Here is a 20,879-nt window from a genome sequence, read left to right on the forward strand (position 1 = left end):
AAACTTATACAAGCGTTACACTTTTTTTATAATTTGGTGAGTTAGTTTTAGTGATCGCAAAACTGAACACATTTTGTTTCTGAAGTAAAAATGAATTACTAGTCAAAGGTATGGACAAATGTTGATGGAATCCCAGCCAATGTTTATGTACAATAAACATAATTCATATCTGACTGTATAATTAGTCACACGTCAGCTCTTTAAAAAATTATCGCTGAATGACACCTGGGGACACCTTGAAGATGATTGCTGAAATTCAGCTTGACCGATGGCTAGCCCAAATGAAGTTCCGCAAACCCAAGTGGCCACCCACTCAAAAACACAGCCAAGTTCAAACTCAAGAAAAACCCATTAAGGTATCAGGGAGCTTACAGTCCCTGACAACTAGGTGGTGTCTTTGCTCAGGGACAGGAAATGACTCAATATTTGAAGTGCAATGGGCCAAACATTTATGGTTTGTTTCCCTCTTGTGGCAAAGGGACCATATAACATTTGGGGGAAATTTATTTCTTCTGCCTCAAACTTGTCTTCTGCTCAGCTTTTTTTAAATCTTCCTCTCACATTACTCTTCAGTTGCATGAATGTGCTCTCCATTAAAATTGAAATTATTTAAATAGTGCATTTTAAAAGATTTTGTAAAAATATGCTTCCCAGTATTTTTCATTATAAAAAATGGCTCCCCTGTAAAACCATACGAAGTAGGCAATAAAATCTCCCTGGTCATATATAGGAAGAAACTTTGGGAGGAACCAGCTACAACAGGGTGGCACATCCTCCTCTGGTCAGCTTAGGGTCTTCATAGGAAAATGTGAATGCCCTGAACACAAACTCACTATATGGCTTTGATTAAACCTCTTTAAAAATCAGTATATCACTGAACAGGCTGACACAGTTTAAGCACATGCATGCATTAAATATAATTTAGCATACGTTCTCTGTCAGCTAATGATAAATGATCAAAATACACGTTTAATATAAAACTGCAAAGAAAGTCCACCTTGCACATTCCCTCATAACCTTTCCTTGTGTAGCCACTTACCTTCTCAAGCATTTCGTTTTGCGCTATTCAGTCGCCCCCTGGTGATGGGATGAAAGGCCTGCAGCCACTCAGGTGGAAGTATAACAGAGGTGGTCTCACTGCCATCCATTTCTCGATTGAATGCAAACTGTGCGAAAGACTACAATGGCCCAGACTATATGTACGCTGTCAAATAAGGGTTACGTCAATCTGCTGCTCGAAAATAATCACGCTTGTGAAAATAGATGCACGCGCGACTCTCCAACAGAAAAGACAGTGAATAATTTGCAAGCACATATAAAACTATATATAAAACTTTCAATACCTCAGTTAAAAGATTTCCTTTCTTATACTCCCGTGTAAGTTAATGCGCAAAAAGATAAACAGGATCCCTAGTCTCCGTGTCCTGACCCGACAAACTATAGTGACGATTGACCTTCCCGAAACAGTAAATCAGACCTGTTTTTGATTACAGTTGGCTTAAGGCCACCATCATTCTTTTATCCAGCCTTATCAATGTGCGTGTGTGATGGTGTGTTGGCATTCCTTTTTATTGTTGCCCAAAAAAGGACACTTCAAGTCTTGCAGCAAAAAGGAATGCTACTGGTAAAGAACTTCATTAAAATATTTTATGGGGTTGCATGACTGATGGATTTGAAACATGAGCTGTTCATGTGTCCTTAAGCACTGACCTTGGATCAGTTCTGCCTCTAAGCTCAAACCAGAAGAGTGTCCTTTTTAAGAACAAGAGAAGCAGTTTTTGCAAGTGCAGTGTTTGAACATAAATTTGCCATTTTTATTAGTTGATCTTTATAATTTGACATTTGAACATTGTGTGCCCTTCTATAACTATTTTTAGGGGCACTAAAGAGGGGATCCCTCTGTGTACATCTATCTCACACACCTATGATAAAAGTGTGGTAAAGAAACGTCCGTGTCAAAGATTTTAACCTGCAACCACTGAGATAAAAGCCAGTGCCAGCAAACTATTTATTAACTACAGTTTTATATAAATAATTCTGCAGTGCATTGAGTAATAATTTATCATGCTGCATATAAGCAGAGTGAGAAGAACACAAGGGGCATATGAAGGTCTTATGACCTCTGATTTTGCTGGAAAGAATCTGGGATTGGATAATTCAGGCAAACAACCAGTTTAACAGGATATGACATGCAGGGTACGATCAGCCTTTGCCTGAACATAGTCATAGGAAATTAAACAGGAAGTGTTATTCTAGCTAATGACCAGCAGGGGTGTCCCTTGCTTTTAAAATTGAAATAGTAGGCGACAGAACAGAGTCATTGCCAATTTCTTGAAAAATAAATTTAGGCATCTTGAAAATGTATTCTCTGATTATCATTGTCATTATTACAGAAACACTAATGCATTGAAAAATAATAATAATTAAGTATGTGTTGTAGCCACACTTTTAAAAATATATGATGAATGTTGTTTCTAAAAGTATTTTATGATTTGAATAAATTATTGTGTTCAATTATGTTCAACGATGTGGACATCAGAAGATCTCACTTGATAGTCTGGATGAAAGGTTTCAGAATTGAACTATTCAGGGAATTATGTTATTTTGTTTCATTAATCCATAGACTTTGCAAGCAAAATCATATGTCCGTGGTGCTGACATCCAGTAGCATGATGTAGAGGTGCCACAGGTACTTGTGAAAATAAGCTATTAGACAAAAAGTTTGCAGTTAAAACATGTTTGCTTTCAGTGGTACAACATGTTCTCAGCCATGAGTGGATTCACCATCAAGATGAACACCATCACACCAGCGTTCGACCATAAACAGTGACCACATGGATTACTTCCTTGTTGAGCTCCTGCTGTGAAATCAAGTGATTAAATCATCTCCCAACCACTAACCCATGTATTCTGACAGGTGAGCTTAATGTGTTTTTTAAGCAACAAGTGAACCAATGAATGAGGGATGGAATTTAACCAACCATTCAATCCACTGGCCTTCCAACGAATCAAACAAATCAGTCACGCTTTACTGCAAAATTAAATAATAACTAATTTTTCACTGTCTCAAATGCCAGAGAAGAATGTCTTCAAGGCAGCCTGATGTGACCTTTCATGTCACTAAAGAAATTAGAGGTCATTAGACACATCATCACATCGTTGCTACTTCACTGTTCTACTGAGCTACAGTGTCTGAGAACAACACCATTTTGCATGCTGCCTGAGTGCAATCACAGCTTTTATATAGAAAAAAATTCAATTTCCGTGAGGAACCATACAGTCGGTGAGGGTGAGGATCAATGCTTTAGTTTTGTAGCTCTCTCAAATTTGGGTAATCGTCATTCTTGAAATGAAAAACTTTTTAGCCGGCTGGGTCTTATTTGAAAATATACTAAATACATTATCAATATATTGCAACTCTTCATAATGTATTGGCATATATATATATATATATATATATATAAATTAAATAAAATAAATTATTGCCATTTTAATATATTGCTAAATATTATACAACTGTGAAATATATTACCATTATATTTCCCAAAAACTCCGCAATTTGACAATATATTATATGATATTATATTTTTTGTGAAGAGTTTAAAAGAAGTTTAATGAGCAATTGTCACGTGCCATAGATGATATTTGTGGGTCAGGAGCAGGTTTTCAGCTATGCAGTGAGAGATTATATGCTTATGATTATGGATTTGGTTTTGCAAAGCCATTTCTTTATGTTGCAGTATAGTGATATGATTCTAAATGAGCTTACTGCCTTGAGCTATTGTCACTGTCAATCGAAACCCACAGGCAGGTGTGTGGGGTGCAGATTTGATGCAGCAAAGCCAGAAATTAGAAAAATCACACTTTGACCTCTGCCAGTGCGAGCAACTCATTTGAAGTAGGTGGCATTCATTAGTCTACAATTCCAGCATCCATGCATATGAATTAAAAGCAACACATAGAAAACTACAAATAAGCATGGAAGAAGGAACGAGATAAGCTACACATGACTACGTGCCCCCCAGCATCCCCCAGCACCCCTAATGTTCTGGAATAGAACTCATATAGGGCCCAAACTGGGCTGCTACTTGCTGCAGAAAAAAATAGCATTCCTCACTGTCTAACTCGGGTGTATAACTCTATTCCTGGAGGGCTGGTGTGTAAGCTGGATATGATTGTTTTCCTCCAGTCAATTATTTTCGCTTAATTTTCTAATGAGCACCAGTGGTTCGCTTCTATTTCATGTTGGATCAGCAGGAAAACATTTTCTCTAATTTCTGTCATCAACCGTGGCTCATGACTTAACCGAAAATGTCAGATCAAATAAACGAATGGGCTAACGAGAAAAAGAAAAAAACCAAGTGCGTAGGTCGACTCGAATTCCCGAAAGACAACGGCCCTCACCGCACCGGTCCTGTCCGACTGGTTGTTTTATGAAATACGAGGAATGCAAAACCGCCCTGCTTGCGTGCGTCAGCCTGGCCTGATTAGCCTGCCGTTGATGTAACGCTCTCGCCGCAGAGCGCGCAGCGCATAGCACGTAGCGCAAGCTCAGAAAGCGGCGCGACTTCACAGAGCCCGCCTCGGGGCTCTAGAGGGCGGCCTCGCCCGTGAGCAGGGCTCCTGTCTGTGACTGAAAACCTGGGTCAGGCCCAAAGAGGTTTAAAATCCCCTCCCCATCCAGCTGCGGGAACTACTGCCTTACATTCCAGTCTTTGCGCATTCAGATATTCCACAAGTCAAAAGTTACAGGTGGTTCTTCGCTTGTGCAGTTGATTAGAGGAAGTTTGCTGGTGTGGTGTTCGATGTGATATGCAAACCTATGTTCCTCTTTGCAGGAGCGTGATGCTACAGCTCAGGCTTGTGGTGGGATCACATGTGGCACATGCATTCAGTCACATGCATCATATCTTGGTTAACAGTACAGGTATATGTTCAATAATGAAAGCTGGATGAGCAGACAGAATTTTAGAGATGATTACTGCAGTGGTCACAAGTGCTTCACTTAAGCCAGTGAGTTTCACAAAAACACATACATATACACATACACATGTATTTAAGTTGCACATATGCACATGCACATGCACACAAGTATATGCATGTACACATGTTTTTTCACTCACACACACACACACACACACACACACCACACACACAGGATATAGATGCGCAAGGCCAATTTGATGCATGGAACTGGCCTAAATCTAGGTGAAAGTTGAGAAAACCATAAGCAGTAGGGATACATTGTATAACAGATTGTTCTGGAATGCTCTGAGGGAGCGCGGATCACCCTGTGCACAGTGAGACAGTCACGGCCTTCTTCCCCCTTCTGTTTCTCCCATTAACCGCACTGTTCTGTGCTATACCCCCCCCCCCCCCCACACACACACACACATACACACAGGCAAATGAACATGCACACACACACACACACACACACACACAAACGAACATGCACACACACACATGCACGCACACACACAAGAAGGGGGAAAGTGAAAAGCAAAATAAGAATGGGAGAAAAGGAAAGGTGGAGAGCAAATGGCTGGGGGCTGTCGATTTACAGGACACCCCTCTCTCTCTCTCTCTCTCTCTTTCTTTCTTTTTCTCTCTATCTCTCTCTTTCCTGTGATTTGCTAAGGCAGGACAGAATGTGATTGACTGAAAGATAGATGGACAGATCAGAGGCAGAATACAGCGAGGGAGCAAAAAAACAGAGAAGAGCATTAATTGTGCATTTTTCATTCTCTGTACTTCTTCTAACCACTGAACCATCCTCTGACCCAATACACTGACCAGAACAAACACTGCACATGGCTTATTGGCTACAGTAAAGCTCTGCTTCACATCATTGACTGTCCAATCCCTGGGATTTCCTGGGTTTTGATGCATCGCCCAATGCCATTCCCCTGCACAACCTCGTCCATCAATTGCCCTCACCTGTTGATATGACCCACGCAGCCCTCTGTCTCCAGGGTTATATAGGTCTGGAGCTGGGGTATGCTACTCTCCCTGAAATGAGCTGGCATTTGTCTAGGGAAATGTACACAGATCACTTTTGACGCAATACCTATTTAAACAGCTGGATGCCTGCTGAGGCAATGCCTATTTAAAACTGCTGGGGAGATAAGCAAGGTACACGCGCAGTGAAGGCTGGTTTCTTGTTTTTGGGGCATCCAGTATGAACAGTGCAATCACAATGCTCTCCAGCCCTTTCAAAGTTATTAAAGACATCATACAGCCACTGTCCTCCAAGCACTGTACGAACAACGTGCCAAACGTTGTGGCGGTGAATTTGGAAAACCTGTGTGTTCTACCCAAGGGTAAGAGAGAATTATGACATCATAAGCACAAATATTATTCACACAATACTTGGAAGACACTTGCTCACATTTCAAATCAGACACGGTGTGTGGTGGGTTTTGTGTACATTTCAAATGTCTTAATTTGACATCATTTGTGTTTAGACCAGTTATTTTACATTTTTCATAAGTATTGACTGCCTAACATGTTTTATAAAATTGGCTAACATTCTTTTTTTGTGAACATATTGTTTATTTTTTTGTTAGAAACATTGAAAGAAGAGGGGAATGAAGAAAAAAAAACTTCTGTAAGTCGAGGAAGGATCAGAAGTAGGGCTTCGAAACTCAATGCGCTGTGATTCGATGCTGATGAGGAGGATTGCCCTCATTGCTGAGGGTCATTAGTCTTAATCAAGTGGAAAAACCTCCTGTTGTATAAGATGTTCTCCTGAAAAATGTATGGGAGTTAAGTCACCCTTATTTAGACTACTTTTGCTCACCTCCACTAAAGCAAATGCGGGTTGTCATGACCTCAGAGTGTAGGGCCACCTGACACAGACATTGATGGTTAAACATTAAGCAGATGGCGTGGGCGTGAGCTATGCTTATCTGTGAGAGATAAATGAAAATTTAAGAATTTGGGTCATGGCCTAATGCCTCAGTGCAGCTCCCCTCAAGGCCTGCTTCCATTACTGCCAGCAAAGGAGGCAAACAATTGTAACAGTGTATGTGTGTGTACGCATGTGTGTGTGCGCATGCGTGTGAGTGTGTGTGTGTGCGTGTGCGTGTGTGTGTGCCTGTGTGTATGTGGGTGTGTGTGTGTGTATGCGCGCGCATGCGTGTGAGTGTGTGTGTGTGTGTCTGTGAGTATGTCGGTGTGTGTTTGTGCGCGTACACACGCATATGGTCTTTAATGGACCAGTTTCATTACCCTCAGATTCCTCAGCTTGGACGTTCCAGAGCAGAGGTTGATATATATCTATTTTCTCTCCTTCTGGCTGCAGTAGAATAACATGATATGACCAGTGGATCACACATTACTGAGTCAGCCATGTTGCACAGAAATGGTATTCAAAATATATGAGGATGACTGTTTCTATCACTGGTTCTAGGACACTGGGTTCCCTTTGCAAGAAGGGCTTATCTTAGATTCTATGATAGACAGGAATGTGTAGTTCACCTCAGCCACAATAATATACACAATCTCTTAACTGAACATCCATGGGAGTAGGCATTCTTTCATGCCACCTGTCAACAAAACGTTCTGATTTAGCAGCGTATCTGATATAGTACAAGCATGTCAAGCTGTAGACTAAATTTCAGCACAAAATAAAATTGTGTATAAAATAAGAGGGAGTTACTTGGCTTTTGTCAGGCAAATGGTAAATCTCGCTGAGGGCAATGTGGTTATAAGTGCATGTATCTGGACCTGTTCCATGCTGTAATTAGCCTACTGTAAACAGGCTTTGGGTTTTATCGGAGCACTGCACCATCCTGTCCCCACCTTTCATTACTGTGGGTATCGCAGTCTTCTAAATGTAGTCATCTGGGAGGTCCTCACAATGTCTGAAAACAGGAGAGGTAAAAATAAATTAATTAACTCTCTCACTGCGTGAGTGTTCATCTGCTAATCTTACTCCTGCTTCAGATGAGGGAAAGCATGAAACATCAAAAACAAAAGAGATTTATTTTGACAGACCTCAGAAAAAAAAAGTCTGCTGAAGATACTGTAGCTATATATTAATCTCAACCCCTCTCTTCCTCTTGTTCTTCTCACTCTTTCATTTTAGCTGGCCAAATTGAAATGAGATCAAATCTGCTAAATGGCTCATCTTGCTTAGGCACTGTTCTAGTGTATCATGGATTTGTCCGCACTCTTTCAAATTGATAGCGGAGGTTGCAGCAGTTAGCACTAGTGAATATGATTTTTTTGCTTTCCTCTATTTTCTTTTTTTATTCATTGCTGTTCCGCCCTCCTTGTTCTGTGTGTGTGTGTGCGTGTGCACGTGCGTGTGTGTGTGCACGTGTGTGTGTGTGTGTGTGTGGGTGTGTGCATGTGACATGTAAGACATGCAGGGATGTAAGAGAGACAAGAAAGTTCCCTCTCCAAGGGTCTCTGATAGCTGAGATGGTGGATGCAGGGACAGAGACACAGAGAAGAGCGACCCAGGCCAGCACGCGTTATCTGGGGGATTAAGAGAGATGCTCTGGTGTACTTTTGCAGTAATCCAGCCTGCTGGCTCACAGTTTCCTAATTGACCCTGATGTGATTGCTTTGACTGTAACCAGAGAGGATGGCTGTATGTTAATTAGACATGAGGGGTTACCCACGTATGCCGTCACGGTTGTGTAATTAATGCTGGTAGACCACACCTCTGGATTAGGGTGGCCATGCGTGGTGTTGTGTTTTCAACTGGACCTTAAGAGTAGAGAGGCCAAAGGTCAATCTGGCTTCCGTGCCAGGTCTGAATCCTCAAACGTGAGGGGATAGTCCATCGCAGGTGGTGTTATTTTCTAGAACCTTCGAGGGGCTTTGAGCCAGGGCAGGGCTATTTCCTGGTTTCAGAGAAATTGAATATCTATGAGACCAGATGAAGCTGCAGACACTTTAACACATTTACTTGCTCATTGGCATGCTCACTGATTCACTCACTCGCTTTCTCGCTTACTCACTGCTGAAGACCTTTTTCGAGAGCAGAATTGGAATTGGAGTTGGAATCTTGGGTAGTGGACTTCATTAAATTTAATTATAATGTCATGGGATGATGTCATAGCGCTGTAGAAATTCCCTTGTGAGACCTCATAGTAGGAGATCCAAAGGGCGGAAATAAAAAAGAATATGACTAAGACGTGAGCAGCAGATATTGCCAACATGAACCCTCATGTGCAATTTCACTCCCAGCCTATTCTCTGTCAGAGAAACGGCTCAATCTGTCCTTAATCAAGCAGTAGTGCGGTGGCAGACTAGATGATAAGAACTAGCATATCCATCTTACCTTGGTTTAAAATCACACACCTTTCTTCCCTGCCTTGCCTTGAGGAAACCTGCATCCTAGAGTAACAGCCAATGTTGCGGCTTGCAGCTTGGCTTAATCATGGAATGACTTGTGCTATTTTCATTTTTTTAATGGCAAAAAATAATACAGTGATGGTATCTATATGTTATCTGCAATAGAAAAGAAGCACAAAAATGTCAGACATTGTATCCATTGATAGAGAGACATTATGGATTGCAAGGTGTTGTTTGTGTGTTTATGGTTCTGCTTGTTAGAAGGGGAAGTTGAGATAGCTTGGAGATGAGATTTTCAGTTTCCCTGGTCTACAAAATGTATTTTCCTGAACATTCATGAATATGCATATGTATATGTGCAAATATATCAGTATATAGAAATACATCTCCCTGAAAACCAACCACGCCACTCTAAAACCTGCTGCAAATACATACAACAATAAACATACAATAATTATGCACAACATACAAAAAACCTCAATGTGTTCAATCAGGCAGGGGGCCAAAAAGTTCACCATGGTCAAAATGCAAAACCTCAACTTCCAATGTACAGCAATAAATAATGTGTGTTGGCTTCTGGGAAAGTTGTGGAGCTTCAACATAACAGTTTGATTGGTCTGAGAACCCATAAGTGATGGAGATTGGCTCTCTGCTCCCATGAAAACTATTACATTTAATTTAGAAATTTTAAAAATGGACATTTACTCAGAAAGACAGCACTTACATACAATCAGTTTATATAGCTGGATGTTTACAGAAGCAACCAAAGTTAAGTACCTTGTTTGAGGTTAGAACCTGAGTTTCAAGTTCAGTTCCCTTAACATTGTACTGTGCTGCCATTGTACTGAACAGCCACTATTTGTCACAAACTCCCCCCAGCGCCACACCATAGAATTGAGCAACTTCCTCTAAGTATCAGTCACCAGTTCCTACTGATGATCTGCAGGGAGAGGAATAAAGTTCAGTTTTGTTGACGTAAATGAGCTGGATCATTTTTTGTTATTGACGTCTCAGGCACAGTGTAGTAACAATTCAAACATTTTAAGAAGCAAAATTTCATTGTTCGTTTTTTTCACGTTAAGCATGCAGGGAAAAAAATGGGTTATCTCTACCAGGAAATTCTGAGTACCACTACAGTTCTACAGAGTTTGGACATTCGGATAAACATTAGCTAGGGCTCTGTAAATGCAAATATCGAACAAACAGATCCTGTCATGCTTTGTGCGTGAACAGCTGTGGTTTCCTCCAGGCTATTTGAATTGTGCCCTTTGTGGTCGTATCTTGTTGTGATAAAGGAGTGATAAATAATGTCAGTCAGACATTTCCCATGGTTAAGTCATGGCACCGACTCCTTCATAAAATTATTAAATTAGCATTTATCATTTGCAGTGCCATGAACTTTCATTTCATGGGATCCTGTTTCCCATAAAAATAAAAAAAACTGATACAGGAGAGGTCAGTCCAAGTCCAGGACAGCTGTAGGGAATGCTGGATTTAGTGGTTTCTCAGCAGTTCATCGAACAATCAGTTGAGTCACCTGGTCTCTTGGGTTTAAATTGTTTGCTGGTTTTTGGGTGAAGCAAAAACCAGCAAAACTTTGTGGCTCTCCAAGACAAGGGTCTGGGTTTCCTGCTCTGCAATAATTGGCGATTTGGCCCTGTATGTATGAAAGGGCTGCATAAGACTGAGGTGCATCTCATGCAGGGCAGCTGTGTCTGAAAGGAAAGGGCTCTGTTTCAAAGGCTCAGTGTGAGTTTGGTGGTGCGTGCCTGGGGGTCCTGAATGACTAAAGCACAGTTATCTGTAGGGACCCCCCCCCCGACGCCGGCCGGTCCATAGGCCGGTTCCTATGCAATTGGACATCTCAGATGTGCCCTGAAATGAGAATTAAAATTAGAAATTGGGAGGGTTCTCATTTTGTTTTGGGACTATTGTGAAGATAAGTGTCATGCAAGTGTGATTAGCATTCATTTATTTTTTAAGGGGTGCATTAATGTTTACTCAAGCAAAATGGTTGTACAGTTTTAAAAGGCACACAGCTTTGTAACAGGTGTCAATAGTGTTCAGACCTGTCTGTCCTTTCCCACCACTTCCAGCAGTCTTGTGTGTGGGTTAATGTGTATGTGTGTGTGTGTGTGCATGTGCATGTCTGTGTGCATAAATGCGTGATGCGTACGTGTGTGTGTGTGTGTGCACGTGCATGAGTGTGTTTATGTGTATGCATGAATGCGTGATGCGTGCATGTGTGTGTGAGTGAGCGAATGAGTGTGTGTGTGTGTGTGTGTGTGTGTGTGAAAGAGGTGTGGGACAGTAGCTGTTTTTATTTTTGTCCTCATGTCCGTGCGCAATGTAGCTCTGGGAATGTGCTTCTGGGTCATGAATGGCATGAGAGGCTAAGGAGGCTGTGACCAGCGGCAGCACAAGGAAAGATTAGCTACTGCGATGCCAAATACCACCACTGGTGAGCTGTGCCAAACTGAGAACTAGCAAAATGGAGCATCGCGTAGTTCTGGCAGGCCACGAGAGTCAAGCGCTCCGGCTGAATCAGCAGATGGCTCAGCTGAGTGATGTTCGCCTATCACAGTACATTCACTAACAGGGCGGTCTACTTAAACAGCCTTCCTCTACTCATTTGGCTGCTCCTCCTGCATGCAAGCTGCTGCACGTTGCTTTGTAAATCGGCGCTTCTTCCTGCAATCCAGCTACGGCATGCTGCCAGTCTAAACCATGTCTGCTTGCTACATGTTCGCTGCTAGTCTAAGCTCACAGCCTAAGCACTATGAGGAAGTCTTGCTATTTATTTGCATTGCTCCTTACCTCTAAGCTCTATAGCTGCAGCAGGCAGGCAATCCATTTGGGGCCAGCCACGAAAAGCGTTGTTTTAAGCAACATATTCCAGATATTAAGGATACCGGTGCACTTCACGGTCTTCACCGCTAACTGGCCAGGGAGCTTCATTCAGCGAGCGCTGCTTTGCGGCGGCCGCCGCCCCTCCATGGAGGATGCCATGTTCAAGCCTGGAAGCTGCTGCCACGTCCATATCTGCTAGCTGCATATTCTAGCCGGGTAATGTCATCAACCTTATTTAAATTCTGCTGAGCTCTGAGTCTAGCGGTAAACGCATAATATACACAGTGTTGCCAACTATTTTCTATGGAAAGTAGCTATGGCCTCCTCTAAAAGTCGCTAAATTGACAACACCGAATATACACATGCGATTGCGGGGACATCTCACAGAGGGGCTGGTTTCACGAATATCGCAAGTCTTTCGCTAAAAGCGGAAACGTTCCAACATATGCGGGCACAAGTTAATGGCATGCTTATTGTCCAGTTTCTCACCATCAGAGTCAACGCTAGATGCTCTCACTGATGGAGAAGAATTCCTCTGGTTCGGCATCTCTGCAACGCAGTATTGCTCGCTGTCTCTACTTGCATGCTAGCGGGCTTCGCGTCATCCTTAGCATTGGCCTTTGGCTATCTGGTCGGCAAATTTGTAATGACATCGCCAATTTCTCAGTTTTCTTATGCGTACATAGAATTTTCGTTCTTAATAAAGAGTTGCAATCGATAGTTAAAATAAATTTAAAATAAATAAATAAATTAATAAATAAAAAATAAAAAAATAAGAGTCTGGTTCCAATTCCTCTCCTAATATACTCATTCGGTAAGCATATTAGTAATGCAATGTGGCGCTTTAAAGCAGCCCACTGTGCCCAACTGTTAAATAATATTTAAATCGTGACGTATCGAGAAATAATTCTTAGAACCTTATTGCTTCGATGCCTGCCCTCGCCCGGAGTGGCCCTTATGTCAGCGAATTAAGCGAAACTCAAAAACGCGATCGCCAATCGTCTCGGCTTTCGGGAGCGGGCTATGCATCTTTTCCAGCGTATCCGTTTGGCAGGAGTCTCTTCCCGATAGCGCAACGCAAGATTAGCCTCGTCGTGACGCCTGATGGGTAGAAGCAGTAATATGTTCATCCAATCTCTGCAGAATGCATTTCCCCCCAATTTTTAAAAGATGCATGGACTCTTCAGCCTCATATAACTCCATTCACAAACTGGTCTCTCTTTTAAGGCAAGAGTTTCAACTCCGAAGTACCCATTGTTGGAAACTGCATTTCCTTATGCTTCGTGGTTCTTTATGTGATCTCACCATGGCAAATATGCTTAAATTAGCTATATTTTGTATACACTTCAAGCTTTTAATCTGAGAAAATGAAGGAACTCGTGTCATTATTGCATACTAGTACTGTTTTCCATCCTCTCCTCCATGACCCGGTACCCGCATGCGAGCCCTGAGGAGCCTTTATTGGGAAATGCCATGACGAAATCTGGTTGCCGTCCGCCTTCGTCTCATTGGCAATGTGGTCCCCATTCCGGAGTTCTACACCACCACTCCTGCTCCAGTGCGGCAACGACAGCAGTGATGGTTCCCGGCATCCTCAGTGAAGCTACAGGGCTTTGGACATGTGCTTCTTTCATCCGTTGGCATTGACATAATTTTCGTTCAAAAGCTATGAGCTTTGCAGTATAGGAGCACGGCTGCTACTGTCTACTGGCAAGTACCAGTGGCGTAGCTGCCAATGTTTCCTCTATAATCAGTTCCTGCTGCTGCTAGTGCTACTGCTACTGCTACTGCTGCTGCTGCTGCTACTGCTGCTGCTGCTGCTGTCGTTACTGTTTTCGTTGCTGCTGCTGCTGTTACTGCTGCTGGGTGCTACTGCTACTGCTGCTGCCGCTGCTGGTACTGCTTCTGCTGCTGCTGCTGCTGCTGTTACTGCTGCTGGGTGCTGCTGCTGCTGCTGCGTTACTGCTGCCACTACTGCTGATGTTACTGCTACTGCTGTCGCTGCTGCTGATGCTACTGCTCCTACTGCTGCTGCTATTTATTGCTGCTGCTGCTGCTACTACTACCGAACGAGGATTCATTACACTGATACGAGTAGTATATTTCCCTCTAATTGGTTTAAATCTCGGTGCTGGGGGGGAATACCAACAAGCCGTTGGTACACATAGCCTAATAATATTTGGTGATTAGTTTGAATAGCCTTGGGCTTACGAGGTAGCTCAGCCACTGACTGACATGCTTGTCACAATCAACAACCTGAGCCGACCAGAGGAGGATGGGTTTCCCCCTTGAGGCTGGTTCCTTCCGAGGTTTCTTCCTATCTGCCACAGGGAGTTTTTCCTTGCCACTGTCGCCTTAGGCTTGCTCCTGTGGGAGTTCAGGCCAGGGTTGCCTGTAAAGCGCATTGTGACAACTGCCGTAAAATACACTATACAAATAAATTTGATTGATAGAAGCCAAGGCCATACACATAGGCATAGCCTTCAACATTACAAATAGTATTTTCCCCTGGTTTAATTTTACTCTTGCTTCAGGGGAAAGGCCAAAAAAAAAAGCTGGTACACATAGCCACTGACCCACAATGTTAGAATGGCCTCGAGCTGACCGGACGAAGGGCCCTTCCGGTAGCCGAATGGCGTGTCACATAGTCATCACTTCAGCCGGAGACTAAGTACTAACAATGTCGGCGTATGGTTGTTTTGGGGGTTTTTGCTGCTGCCCCCTCCTGGTCTTGTCCATGCATGCTTGTATGGATGGCAATGAGTGAGGATTCATTTACACTGATACAGGTAGTAGTGTAAATTTCCCCCGGCTTAGTTTAAATCTCGGCGCTCGAGGGGAAATTCCTGGCCCAGGCCGAGGCCCGTTTTCTCCTGCCCACAGTACACATAGTCATCACATCATCGTCGAACATGTGCTTCGCAGCTCATACTGCTGCTGCTGCTAAGGCTCCTATGCTGCTGCCGTTGCCGCTACCGCTGCTCCTGCTGCTGCTACTACTGGCTCTTCCGGTAGACTTATGCAACGAGCGAGGATTCATTTAAACTGATGTAGTCGGTAGTATATTTCCCTCGGTTAGTTCAAATCTCGGCGCTCGAGGGGAAATACCGACAAGCTGTCGGTACACATAGCCTAATATCATATCACACATAGTATGTTCCTCTGGTTTATTAATTAATAATACATCTAAGTATTGGCCTCAGGGGAACGTCCAACATGCTGTTGGTACACTTGTACCTCAGGATCCACGTAAAAAAAATAGACTGCCTCAAGCCGAAGGGCTCGACTGGACGAAGGGCTTCCTCCAGGTGGTCGTACACATAGTCATCACATCAGCTGGAGACACTTATTAATAGCACGTTGGCATATGGGGTTTGGCTGCTGGCCTCCCGGCCTTATCCACGCGGGCTGCGTGGTTGGCGGGAGAGCTCCAGAACAGAGCCATACCGCCAAACATAACTGTATTGCCTTTATTGTCAATAAAGTTCTACTTTGACAACAGTGGTCCTGACAGAAATGGGTTTTGTTACTAGATGCCAACATAAACCAGCAGAAGCCATCACTGCAGACACTCAAAGTGGGAAACGTCTGTCCTCTCCTGTTCACACAGCACTTTTGGGGACTAGTATTTTGTGATAAATGACCGAAGTGTTTTTACAGTATTTCTCAGTACAGCGGATCAAACATTTGATTGTTCAGAACCAAAATCAGAAGCACATACTAAGAAGCGGTTGCTAAACGAAGCCTTGTGAAATGAAATTATTTCATGTGCTATGGTGCGTGAAACACATTCTTTTCTGTGGAACAGAAAGTAGAGGGAGAGCAGCGATGGTTAAGAAAAAAGCAAATAAAAAGTCTGCAGACATCCATGAATACCGTCAATGAGCACATCAGTCATCTTCGGATAAATACAGGAGATGACGTAAGACGGGCCATCTTGGCGAAACGCAGTGCAGCGTGCACAATTTGGGAGGGGGGGGGGGTGAACCGAGGCATCTGCTGTGATGAGAATCTAGTTTGTGGCGGGTGAAGAGGGCGTTTTGAGCACGCTCAGTCAGCTACCAACTGACGCTTTTTCCTGGAGGAGGAGGAAGTGGAATGGAGACATAGCTGTCATCAGCAGCTGGTTTGCACCGTCTATCCGGTGAGAATGTCCCAGCAGGGCCAAATGCTCAGGCAGAAGGACCACCCCTGTGGAGGGTGGGAAGGGGGGGGGCATCTGTGCCCCACACACAGAGGTGCCGGGGTCGGTCCGACCACCCAAAACTTGAGCTCCTGCAGAACAGACGGCACTCCAGTATCCGCGTGCAGCTCAACGACAGAGAAAATGCTATTTACGTACACCCAGGACATAAAATAAAAGAGCTGAAATATCACTGAGAAAAAAAAACACCCAGAAATATCACTGGGAAAAAACTTAAATATCGCAGAGGGGACATCCAGTAACTGACAAAATGGCTAGTTGAGACAGATTTCCTTGTTACCCAGACCTCAGGTTACCACTGTACTGTAATACATAAATGTCCCCTGTCCGCACATCGCACACGTAGCAGTGACTAAAAATAAACACGTAGACACTCGTAAAAAATAAATAGTGAGTGATACCCTGTCCTCACTATGCGGGCCTGTGGTATCAAGTGACGAAGGAATCTTCTTTGGCTTCTGTACGTGTTGGCTGTCTGGTGCCTATGTAAATGACACACACAACTCTGTGTCACAGCTTAAGGCACACGTGTATGAAACATGTGAACCATGCTCTTGGTGATGCAGTCAACAAAAATGCTTGGTTTAGGCCAAGGGGTCTCAAACTCCCTTGGTTCTCCCTCGGTTTTTTTGTGATTTCCTTTAAACCGGAAGCCAATTCAGGCCTGGGAAACGAGGTGTGCAGACTATTTAGCCAATCAATGCTCTCCAAGGATTTGAGTTTGATGTCCCTGCTTTAAGCACAACCTGTAGCCACAGAATTGAGCCTTAGCCCCTTCTACGCCACGGATACTCAAGTACTAGCCCTGGAGGCTAGTAATACTGCTGGTTTGTATTCTTCTCCTCCAATCAGGACTGATTTAAACCTTGGACACTGTGCGATTTACAGTTCAGGTCAATCAGTGGCAGTAATCGATCAATTAACTATCAGGTAGAAAAGAAAACCAGCAGTACTTCTGGCCTGGATTTGAATATCCGCGTCCGTGCCATCACCCTACGATTACAACAAGAATTTAGCCGACACTCTAATCCCAAGCAACTTACACATCTTACGTTCATTGCATCCAATTTATTTATACAGCGGGGCATTTCCTGAATCACTTCACATTAAACACCTGGCTCAAGGGCACATGGCAATGGCCCAGGCTGAAACTGAACCGTTGGCTGCAGATTTGCAAGGCCAGCCCCCTAACCACTATACAACTGCGCCACTCTACCCCCTGTAGTCTAGGTTACAGTTGGCTTCATTCCACCAGGGGTTATGGCAGGTTAAAGCCTGCCAGGCTGCATTATATTACCATTACATTAGTTCCTGGCATTCATACACCAGGCACTCACAGGCTACTCGTCGCTGTAAGTGATAAATATGGCTCTACTCTGACTGCTGCAGACAGAGGGGTGATTAGGGTGGCACAGTTGGGAAACCGGAAGTTCCGGACATATTTCATAAATATAAGCATATGAATAATATTAATAATAAAACAAACCAAAGCCCTTTCCAGTTAATAAACCAAAAGGCAGTAATAACAATAATCATGCACAAAATAAAGATGAATAAAGGCACAAGGGTTTAGGACAAAAGACACATTACCCCTGCATAAGCTCCACCGTGAGCCATGCTTCAATCTCAGACTGACCTGCTGTCTGCCTTTAAGAGGACGGGACATTCTGTTTTCACTTACCCATCTGTGTCTTATGACACGCACTGAGCACTGGCTCATAGCATCTGCACACCCCCCCCCCCCCCCGAGGAGAGCATCACCCATGGCAACTCACATTTGTCACATTATCATTTATACGGTGGCATATTCGCCGAAGCCATTTGAGCCGAGCATCTCGTTCATGCGAACAATGACAGAGTGCCCCGTAAGCGCTGTCACTGCTACTGCCAATGATGTTTGCCTCGCGGGCTTCCGGAAGCAGAAGGCATTGTCATAGTCCGGATTCGGTACCAGACCACTTGGCACATCCACACCCCCTTGAATGCTGTCTTGACAGCTGTTTTTCATTCAAATATGGTCTGATCTGTCATGGCATTGCAAAATACGTATTCCAAAAAAAAAAAGACTTACATGGTATATAGTTTGTGAATATGAATACAGAATATAACTTTGTTTGCAAAATGTGGTATAGGATGCTGTTATAGGAACAGTGATATGGGTAGAGACTTATATAGAAACAGTGGGATTGGTCGAGGCTGGTATAGGAACAGTGATATGGGTAGAGCCTGGTATAGGAACAGTGATATGGGTGGAGGCTGGCATAGGAACAGTAAGATGGGTAGAGGCTGTTATAGGAACAGTGATATGGGTGGAGGCTTATATAGAAACAGTAGGATTGGTGGAGGCTGGTATAGGAACAGTTAGATGGGTAGAGGCTAGTATAGGAACAGTTAGATGGGTAGAGGCCGGTATAGAAACAGTTAGATGGGTAGAGGCTGGTATAGCAACAGTGAGATGGGTAGAGGCTGGTATAGGAACAGTGAGATGGGTAGAGGCTGGTATAGGAACAGTTAAATGGGTAGAGGCTGGTATAGCAACAGTTAGATGGGTAGAGGCTGGTATAGCAACAGTGAGATGGGTAGAGGCTGGTATAGGAACAGTGGGGTGGGTAGAGGCTGGTATAGGAACAGTGAGATGGGTAGAGGCTGGTATAGGAACAGTGAGCTGGGTAGAGGCTGGCATAGGAACAGTGAGATGGGTAGAGGCTGGTATAGGAACAGTGGGATGGGTAGAGGCTGGTATAGGAACAGTGAGATGGGTAGAGGCTGGTATAGGAACAATTAGATGGGTAGAGGCTGGTATAGGAACAGTGAGATGGGTAGAGGCTGGTATAGGAACAATTAGATGGGGAGAGGCTGGTATAGGAACAGTGAGATGGGTAGAGGCTGGTATAGGAACAGTGAGATGGGTATAGGCTGGTATAGGAACAGTGGGATGGGTAGAGGCTGGTATAGGAAAAATTAGATAGGGAGAGGCTGGTATAGGAACAATTAGATGGGGAGAGGCTGATATAGGAACAGTGAGATGGGTAGAGTCTGGTATAGGAACAGTGAGATGGGTAGAGGCTGGCATAGGAACAGTGGGATGGGTAGAGTCTGGTATAAGAACAGTGAGATGGGTAGAGGCTGGTATAGGAACAGTGGGATGGGTAGAGTCTGGTATAGGAACAGTTAGATGGGTAGAGGGTGGTATAGGAACAGTGAGATGGGTAGAGTCTGGTATAGGAACAGTGAGATGGGTAGAGGCTGGTATAGGAACAGTGGGATGGGTACAGCCTGGCATAGGATCTGGGACTGATGTCATCAGCCTAATTTAATTTCAGTGTCTGTGTCAATCAGCTGCTGTGCATCAGACTCCTCCCACTTAGCTGCTCTCAGCAGTAAGGAAATGATCGGCCGGTCTCTATCTACCCAGTGATGCTCGTTAAAGGCCAGTTCATGCCTCACAGGCATTACGTGGCTTTCTAATCCCCTCTTTCCCTGTGGACGCGCCTCAGTGTGTGCTGTTGTGGCTATCGCTAAGCTTTGTGTTCTTCTTAAAAAGAAACTTTCATTTCTTAAAATGTCTTCTTTTTGATTCTTCTTCCACCTCCCCATTTGATCCCTCTCTTATCTGTGCAGCACACCTGTGAGATTACGAGGCGTCCCTCGTCTGTGGTGTATGAGAGCTGTTGTGTTCTCAGGCGCAGAGGCTGCTTGCACCCCACTGCTTGGAATATTAAACACTGCTTTCCCGGCTTCTTCTGTTCGAGAAATACGTCATACGAATCATACACCCGAACGCACATAAGTGCGCACACACACGCACACACACACACACACGCACACAAACAGGCACACATGCACACAACACTCACACATTCACACAACAGTCACACGCATATAGGCAAACACACACACACACCTCACACTCACACACACAGGCACACAAACAGGCACACATGCACACAACACTCCCTCTCTCACACACACACACACGCACACAGGCAAACACACCCCCCCCCCGCCCCACACACACACAAACGCACACACGCACACACACACACCACATGCACACACTCACACACATATAACATGCACAAGCACACACACACAAACAGTGCAACTCCAAAAAATAGTGGGAGGAAAGAAAAGAAAATGTGAAAAGCAAATGGGGGGGTGGGGGGTGTTGCACTCCCAGCAGGGTTAAATCCTCCTTGACGCGATTCATATTTGTGTGCAGTGCGTCACGGGCTGTAATGAGGTGAGTCGGCTGCCTCTGCTGTTTGCCTGGTGACGACAGGTGTCCTGAAGGTCGATAAAAGCGGAGAAATCATTATGGCACAAAGCAGAAACCCATGATCAAGTCCCCCCTCCCCCTACCCCCCCTCCTCCTGTACACTACTCTACCAGGCACAGCTTCCTCTCTCGCTAACTTCAGCAAGGCTTCAACATGTCTGCTCTGCCTCGTCTGATTGGATGCCAACCCTCTAATTGAAGCTGGGAGTTAATTGAGGCCATGTCACTAAGAAGT

Source organism: Anguilla rostrata, chromosome 3 (genome assembly GCF_018555375.3).
Source record: "Anguilla rostrata isolate EN2019 chromosome 3, ASM1855537v3, whole genome shotgun sequence".
Lineage (NCBI taxonomy): Eukaryota > Metazoa > Chordata > Actinopteri > Anguilliformes > Anguillidae > Anguilla > Anguilla rostrata.